This window comes from Acinonyx jubatus, chromosome A3 (assembly GCF_027475565.1).
Source record: "Acinonyx jubatus isolate Ajub_Pintada_27869175 chromosome A3, VMU_Ajub_asm_v1.0, whole genome shotgun sequence".
Classification (NCBI taxonomy): Eukaryota; Metazoa; Chordata; class Mammalia; order Carnivora; family Felidae; genus Acinonyx; species Acinonyx jubatus.
Window position 1 is genome coordinate 113,388,810 of NC_069388.1, and position 9,168 is coordinate 113,397,977.

The 9,168-nt window shown below is 49.6% G+C and overlaps 1 long non-coding RNA gene across 1 annotated transcript in view; it reads right to left on the minus strand.

Moving 5' to 3' along the window:
- Nucleotides 1–1,729: 1,729 nt before the first annotated feature.
- LOC113592481 (uncharacterized) overlaps nt 1,730–9,168 on the minus strand; it is a 13,637-nt gene continuing 6,198 nt past the window's right edge. Inside the window, exons 2-4 of the long non-coding RNA XR_008289594.1 lie at nt 6,191–6,343; nt 3,088–3,269; nt 1,730–2,767 (exon numbers count right to left, since the gene is read on the minus strand). This is a non-coding gene — a long non-coding RNA (uncharacterized LOC113592481). The remainder of the gene's footprint in view (nt 2,768–3,087; nt 3,270–6,190; nt 6,344–9,168) is intronic.

Consider the following 9,168-nt stretch of genomic DNA (forward strand, 5'->3'; position numbering starts at 1 on the left):
GGATGAAAAGGCCGGAGGTAAATCCCCCTGGCAAGTCATGGAACAAGGTATATAACCTGTGTATGCCTCTCTCGACTAAAAAATAAAATAGGGAAATGCACCGTTATTAGCAGGAGCCCAGGGGCTGGGAGGGGAAAGCAGTCATCTCTACCTTCTGTAGCCTCAGATCTCTTAGAGTAGTGCCTGGAACAGATGACCAGGGAAGAGCATGTGGGTTCAGGCAGGACACAGGGGACAGGTGAGGAGTGAAGGAGTAGCTCCCGCAGCAACAAGGCTGGGCTCTGTCATTACTTCTGTCCGTGGCCCAACATGCCATCTGGGCTCAGAACCCACAGCCCTTTGACACCTTCTCTTCTTTTTTTCCCCACATCCAATCAATTGGGGTATTTTAAGTTTACGTATTTACTCTGAGTGAGAAAGAGAGAGTGAGCTGGGGAGGGGCAGAGAGAGAGAGAGACAGAAAGAACCCCAAGCAGGCTCCACACTACTAGTGTGGAGCCTGATGTGGGGCACAAACGCACGAACCGCAAGATCATAACCTGAGCCGAAATCTAGAATCGGACGTTTAACTAACCGAGCCACCCAGGCACCCCATGCAATCGGTTATTAAGTCTAAATTCCTACCCTCAATATGTACTGTTTGGTTTCCTCCTCTCTATTTCTACAGGCCACCATTCATTTCTTATCTGGATGAGAGCCACAGGCATCTAATGCATGTCTCCTCAGCCCTTGAGGTGCCAGACCAGGCTGGGGGGTGGGGGTGGGGGCAGCAGGCCAGAGCCTCTAGACTGGCACTTTACAGCCTTGGGAAACCTCATTTGTTAATCTCCATGTGCAGTTCAAATGTCATCATTTTCTTAATGTTGCCTCTATGGGGGAAACTGGGGGAAGCATTCACCTCCCAAGCGCCGCCTTCTGCCTAACCAGCTCCACGTTAGGTACTCTGGTCAAATTCATCTCCATGGGGCCCAGCTTTGATAGTGCAGCTTGCCTGCGGCCTGGCCGTCAAGATTCCAAACCGTATGAAAGTTACTGAAAGCTACCAGGGCCAGCAAGAAGACCCAAGCCCAGCTTGAGGAGATGGGTGGAGAAAAGCAGGCGGGAAGGACATCCGGTAAAGGTCACTCCTGCTCCTTCAGCTGGAATGGTGGTTCTCAAACTCCACAGTGACAGGTACGACCTGCTGCCCTTGTGAAAAATTCAGATTCCAAGGCCTCCTCCTGCCCCACTGAAATTTTCATTCAATATATTTGCAACTAGCCCCAGCAGACTGCATTTCCAGGAAGCACACTGATTGTGGACACGGATGTCGCACAGACCTTACTTCGAGAGGCAGTACCCGAAATGGTCTCAGCTAACCAGCAGGCTTCATTCTGTCAGCTCGTTTAGAAGATAAAACAATGGCACATGGGCAGGAATTTGTACGAAAAAGCTGGGTTTCAGCCTAAAACCTCAAATCAAACGTATCGCTTTGAAAAAATATATATAAGAATGAGACCTTTTTTTTTTAATTTTTTTTTAACGTTTATTTATTTTTGAGATGGAGAGAGACAGAGCATGAACGGGGGAGGGGCAGAGAGAGAGGGAGACACAGAATCGGAAACAGGCTCCAGGCTCTGAGCCATCAGCCCAGAGCCCGACGCGGGGCTCGAACTCACGGACCGCGAGATCATGACCTGAGCCGAAGTCGGACACCTAACCGACTGAGCCACCCAGGCGCCCCAAGAATGAGACCTTTAAAATAGGGAAAGCAGTTGAAAGGAAGACAACCCAAAGTTACTCATCCCTGAGAACATTCTCCCAGAAAGGCAAACTGCATGGAAAATATTAAATGTCATCCTAAAGAAAAAAAGAAACTCTTGAAATTCTGGAAAGAAGTTATTTACAATCTATAATGAAGGCAGCCCATTGGGCAGACAAACACAGCAAACTTCTCTCTCAAACGTGCCAAGATGGAAGTTATACAGAAGACGAAGAGCACATATGTGACTGAATACTGGCAGGGGTGGGGGAGACAGGCATGCTTTCCCTTAGGTTTCCAGAGTTGCCAGAACTTTCTTCATGGCATTATGATCTTCAGTGTGGGCGAGGCCTCAGTAACAGTTCCCGCCAGCTCAGGGACCTGTTCCCCTTACTCAGCTGGATGGTTCCACAGGCTGTCACGACTTCTTCTAATTACCAGAGGGAAGAATGGCAGGAACCCATCGCGCAAGTGGCACTCAATGTTTGAGATCCAGACTGACTTGAAAACATGGGTTGCCTCTTCGCTGTGACTCGGGAGGGATGTTTGGATTTTCCATCCCTGCCTCCCCCTCTGCCTCCTCGGCACACCGCAAAAACCATTTCCTGACGGTTCAAGACTCTGCCCGGAGCACGGAATCGAAGGCTCGGGAGCTATTCTGGGCTGCTAACAGGCTGTGGTAAAATAGAGACCCGGGAGTGACTGCAGGTTCCTTCAACCAGGTCAGAAGGGGCGGTCCTTCCTCTTCACCTGAGGAAGACCAGGAGGTGGTCCTGGAATGGACAGCCCTGCCTGACTTCGTAGACCTGGTGTGGGCTGGTTCAACCGCAGTGGGGTGGGCACCCGCTGGCACTTTCCCCGGAGGAAGCGTGGCGTTTCTTGGCGTGTATCTCCCTGAGATCTCAGCGAACTGGCTTGAGGGTAATGATTCAGGAGGAGGCTGAGAACCAGCTTGAGGAAGCGTTTAGTGAAGAAGCCTGTTTTCAGCTCTTGTGCGAAGCACTATTTTTAACTGGGACAAAATATCTGTCAAGGAAAGAAACACAGAAGTCTCAATTAGATCCTTTTCGAGGTGCACGGAACACTCATCTTGGCCAAATGCAGAATGGCCAAGTATTAAACACTGAGCTGGAGCCAAATGTCGCCAGTATAAATACCCCGTGGGATACGATAATAAATATACAGCTTTTTAAAAATGTGTAACTATTGCTGTGCTTTTGTTGTGAACATGTTTAGCGTTCAGATTTCTAGCTTGACTTTGTAGCACGGGAGCAACGGCACAGCAGTGCTGTCTGCAGCCACGTGACGCTGACCTTCACACCGTGATACACATTTACAACCCTCACCGGACACTCTCGCTTTGCTTCGGAGGTCTCTCTGCCAGCACGGGCGGCTCCTGGTGGCCACGTCGGCCAGCCAGCCAAGCTGATCTTTTTCTTGAACTCTAACTGGCTGAAGACAATTCCTGTCCCAACTCCCGGATGTAAAAAAGTCTCAGCCAGGACTTCTTGAAAGATTCAAGGCACATCTGAAATGACATATCTAAAAATTAAATGTAGCACTTATGGGTTAACTTATTATCACCAGTGCTTGCTATACCAAAGAATTCTAGCAAGATCAGCATTGTAAGCTAATCGAATCTATTATTCTTCCTTGTGCGGTTAATGTAATTGTATAAACAGCTCTCCAGGTGGACACGATCAGATCCACCATCCACGTGGGGGCTCAGGGAGGAACAGAGGGGGAAGCCTCGGGTGTCAGTCCTGTGTGGGCTTGGAGCACAGAGCCCAGCCTCTGGTACGCTGCCTGCCACTGAGCGGGCCTTAGGCATATATTTTCTGGATGGCTGACTGGCTAAGTGAACAAATAAATTAAGGAATGAAAAGAGATACAAGCCAGAGCCGAGCAGAGAGGCATCCTCACCTGAAGCTGTGCATGCACCAGGTAAGGTAAGTAGAGAGGGGCGGATCTAGAGCAGGCAGGAGGGCAAAGTCAATCCTATTGGGAAGCCACGATGCATACAGAGGAGACGGGACAGGAGGGAGGCTATGACAGGGCAGGGTAGCCACGGGTGGGGGGTGAGTGTCCTGGCAGGCAGGTCAATAGGTGTCCCGAGAGCAGGAGACACGTAAAGGTCATACAGAAGACACGGGGTCTCAGGAGCAGTTCTGCAGACCCCAGCCAGGGTGAGTTGTAGAAGAGACAGACCTGGGGTGGGCTGTGAAGGCCCAGAGCACGCAGATGGCAACTAGAACAAGAGCTGGGGGCGGGGCTTGGCCCCAGGAAAACAGCCTGTTAGTAGACCTGAGTTCCAGGCCAGCGAAGGAGCCTGGCTAGGCTGCCTCCAGGGCAAATCCCCGCCCCCCCCCCCCCCCCCCCCGCACCCCCCGCAGCTGCTGAACTTTCAACTCTCCCCAGTTTAGGAAAGAATCTACGCAGGGACCCAGCAGGGCTGGGCCTACATGTGGCTGACAAAGTGGTCCCAGGGAAGGAGGAGTCTGGGAGGCTCCAAGATCATGGGGTCAAACAGGCTACAGCTGTCTGCAGAGAAGGTAAGCCTAAGCTTGACACGTTCTTTTAAGCTTTCGTTTGAATGGACCCAGCTGTCCCAGGCCCTGAACACTGTAACTGATGATCAGCTGCCCAACAATGATTTGGTGAGACCTGCAGTGGCCAGCATTGCGCTTCTATTAGTGACTAGGGGCAGGAAACAGTCATCGAACGGATGAGTTTATTCTAAGTTTGCATACCGTGCCGCTATACACAAAGAAAGCAAGGTTGTAAGAGGGCTACAGCCAGAAAGCGCTGCCGACGAGCGTGGTCAGGGAGGGCTTTCTGGAGGAGGTGCGTTGTGTCTTGGGCCTGTAGGACGTAGGTCCATGGAATAGAGAGAGGGGAACATTTTAGCCCGGATAACCAAGGGAAGGAAAAGAGAATTCCTCATTGCCTAGAGTACTCGCTGAATTCCATCTCGCAGGTGAGAACTCTGAGGTCCAACACGGTCACGGCCAGTTAGCGGTGGAGTCCAGTGAGCAAGGGCACGCCAGTCCAGGAGGCCCCACGGTCTTTCCTCACTCGGAAGAGCTGCGTTACTTTCTCCTGCTGCGTGGAGAGTTTGCTTTGGCTTTATGGGGAAGCTTTGGGCTAGTTTGGTTTGTTTGGGCTTTTTCTTTGTTTTGTTTTTTAATATTTATTTGAGAGAGAGAGTGAGAGTGGGGAGGGGCACAGAGAGAGGGAGATACAGAATCTGCAGTAAGTTCCAGGCTCCAAGCTGTCAGCACGGAGCCTGACATGGGGCTTGAACCCACAAACGGTGAGATCATGACCTGAGCTGAAGTCGGATGCTTAACCGACTGAGCCACCCAAGTGCCCCTGTTTTGTTTTGTGAAAGTTACCAAAGGAAGGAAATGGCATTTTTTTCCTCCAGTGGTAGGACCAGTTTTGCACTTACACAGGCAAGAAGGCCCCTCTCTGTGCCGTGCCCAGCACGAGACCCACTCTTGTCTCCTGTGGCTGTGCCCATCCCCACAGGCCACACCTGCTGTACTGATTTCTGCAGTTACAGCAAGTCACCGCAACCCCAGGGGCTTAAACTGACCCAGATTTGCTATCTTAGAGTTCCTGGGTCAGAAGTCTCACCGGATATCGACAGGGCTGCGTTCCTTTCTGGAGGCTCGAAGGAACAATCTGTCTTCCTGCCTTCTCCAGCTTCTAGAGGCTTCTCTAGAGGCCACTGATATCCCTTGACTTGTTGCCTCTTCCATCTCCAAAGCCGTCAGAGGCCGGTCGAGGGTTTCTCACATGGCACCACTCTGCCCTTCTCTCCCGCTTCTGAGGACCCTGGGACTGCACAGGGCTCACGCAGATAATCTGCCACAAACCTCCGTGTCATAAAGTCAACTCCTCAGCCTCAACTCTGCCTACAATGTTGATGTAACATGACATGTTCTCAGGTTTCTGGGATTAGGACGTGGGCGTCTTCGGCGGGCTACTACTCTGCCTGCCACGTTGCCACGGCCAGAGGATTGAATATACTCTGTTTAACAATCTGCTGGCCTGGTTTACAATTTTAAGTATCGGAGATCTGGTGTGTAGGCTTCCGTCTGCGTCCTGGCCCCAAAGGCTAGGGCAGCTTGGGTGCGGACAGGGGCCATTGGAGGGGAAATGCACTGTGGCCGCCCTCAGCATGGTGGGGGAGCACCAAGGACTCGCCTTTGGCTGGCAGCTGCCCCCCTGCACACAGCGTCCAAGGCTCCCCAAGCCTGTCGGCCTCCAGCAAAAGTGTCACCATCATCTCACCTGTGACTCCTGACACTGCTCCTCTTACAACAGTTCTTTTTGCCTTTTACTTTTGCATAAGAAGGGTAGAAGCGAGGGATCATCCCAACTCCAATAGTACAGACACATCAAAGGACGCCAAGCCCCTAGGGAAACCAGAGCACGGCTTACATCATCCTGCAGCACACCAGCACATCGCTAAGCAACTGTGGGATCAACACCTGTTTCCATGGAGATGTCACTTCCTCACCATCCTCCGGGCAGAGCAGAGAAGTGCGTCCAGGAGGAATGAGCACGCTGAGCTGTGCCAGAGAATGACAAAATCTGGTAGCAAAAACTATCATCAAGGTGGAAGGTTGACAAGAGAGAGCTCTAGGATGAGGATGGGAAGGAGGATGGGCACCGGACAGGTCTGCAGGGAATGACTGGCCAGAATTAACCCCGGGGTGCACATCCCCTGGCCCCGCCCCTCTCCACATGGGGAGCCGCCGAGAGAGGCCTCAGACACCTGTCCCATCCTGCACAACAAATGGTTCGAAGGCTGAGCTGAGGCCAGAGCCCAACGCTTGTGCCTCCCTGCCCAGGGCCCATCCCACGTGAAGGAAGGCAGTAATACTCTTTCTCCTGTTGGTTCAGGCAAGCAGAGATGGCTCTTGCCTTTTGGTTCCATGTCTTGGCCCAGCCTACCCAGCACAGCACCTTCCCGGGACCTGGCTCCCACTCCCCTATGACAAACGATGTTGCTGCAAGGGGCGTGCTTCCAAAATGACCCTAGTGGAGGGGAGTGGAAGGGAATTCACGTTCACCGAGCACCTGCTACGTGCAGGCGTTTGCACCAAGTGCTTTTTATGAGCAATCTCAGCCAATCCTCAAACTCCACCTATTAGAGTGGAGTTAGAGCCTATTTTGCAGGCAAGAAACTGCCACTCAGGGAGTGAGGTGGCTTATTCAATGGGATGATAAGAGATAATCGCAAACTTTCAGATTTCGCTTACTCTGTGCCAGGCATTGTTTTAAGTTCCTTACAAGTATTAATTCATTTTGTCCTCACACGAAATCTGTAGTGGATGGAGGCGGATTATTATCTATCCATTAATGTAAGGGGCAGAGCCAGGCTCTGAAGCCTGGGCTGCCCTTTCCACTGTGTGATGATTACCCCACTATCAACACTAAAGATAACAGCTCAGGAAGTGCGAGGTCAGACGCACGGGAATGAGCTGACACTATATTGGATGGTGAAACAGGATGCCAAGTGGGATTTCTCCTCACATCCCAGAATTGCAGCCGAAGACCGAAGCTGAGGGTGGAAAGCATTAAGGGCCCATGGTCTCAGTTCAGAAATCCACCTGCAGGGGCACCAACCCCTCCTTCAGACTCAGGAAGAGAACTGTCTCCCACCAAACACCAAGTTCTCTGCCCACTCAACCTGCTGGTGGTGCCAGAATGTGCAAGAAGAGGCCTGGGGGAGGACAGGGGGGCCAGGGCCTCCACAGGCTGTTGGAACTCACGGTGAGAGGCTCCTCCCCTGCAACCTGGCAAGAGGATTATCAGAGACCCCTGGTTACTTGAGTGTCTGCGTCAATGAGAGGAGGTTGCCCTGTTCCGAGGCTGGACTGATATTCACTGAGCTGTAGACCTGATGACATTCCTGAGTCTGCTGCTGGGGCCATATGACAAGGGGAGTCTTGGGGAATGTTCTGGGAACACTTGTCTGATGTAGGCCCTCCCTTACTATGGGAAAGAGGAGGGTGCATGGCAGTTTCCTCTCACCCCCTATACTAGTGCCTACCTCTGGTCTAGAGATTTCCAAAGGCAGAAGCCTGGTAATTCTCAGAGTTTCCACATTCTACTTTGTAATTTTTCCTTCCTGCCTTCCCTAATCCCCATCCTCAAGAAAACATTTATTCTGTGTTATTATCACTATAGATTAGTTTGTGCTTTCCAGAACTTTTTGTAAATGTAGTCCTAGATCATGTACTCTATATTGTGTAGCTTCTTTCATTCCATGTAATTATCATGAGATTTACTCCTGTCCATTCCTTTTCATTGCTTAGTAGTATTCCATTGTGTGGAATTTGTTTATCCATTCACCTATTGATGGACATTCATTACAAACAAACTGCTGTACATATTTTTGTACAAGTCTTTGTTGGAGATGTATGTTGTAATTTCTCTGGGAAAGCACCTCAACATGGAAGGGTTGAATCACATAGAAACTGTAGGTTTAACATCTTAAACTATCAAACTGATTTACAGAGGCACCTGCGTGGCTCAGTTGGTTGAGCATCTGACTTTGGCTCGGGTCATGATCTCACAGTTTGTGAGTTAGAGCCCCATATTGGGCTTGCTGCCATTAGCATGAAGCCCACTTCAGATCTTCTGCCCCCCACTCTCTACCCCACCCCCCGCTTGCACTCTCTCTCAAAAATAGATAAACATTTAAAAAAACTGATCTCCGAGTGGTTGTACTATCTTATATTTTTACTACTAGTGTTCCAGTTTCTCTGTATTTTCACTAAAACTTGGCATGGTCAGTCTTTTACAGTTTAGCCATTTCAATAGACATGCAGTAGTTTCTCCGTGTAGTGGTTTTAATTTGTATTTTAATGTAGTTGTTTTAATTTGCATTTACCCAGCGCCTTATGATGCTGAACACTTTCTGGTGTGTTTAATGGTCATCCATGTGTCTTCTTTGTTGAAGTGCCCAAGTCTCTTGCCCATTTTTAATTAGGTTCTTTGTTTTCTTATCACTGGTTTTGAGAGTTCTTTTCATATTCTGTATACAAGTCCCTTATTAGATTTATGCTTTGCAAATATTTTCTCCCAATCTTTGGGTTGCCTCTTGAGTCTCTGACAGTATTTGATTTTGATGAGGTCAAATGTATCAATTCTTTTGTTCATGGGCTGTGCTTTTAGTGTCATAGTCTAAAAAATCTTTACCGAACACAAATTTACAAAGATTCTCTTCTCTTTTCCTCTAGAAATATTGCAGGTTCAGGTTTTACATTTAGTTCTGTGACCTATTTTGAGATCATTTTTGGGTATGGTATGGATTGTAGTTTGTTTTCTGCATAAGTATGTCTGATTATTCCAACACCATTGAAAAGTAGAGTCTTTAATCCATATTTAATTTTGCTAAGTCTTGAAGT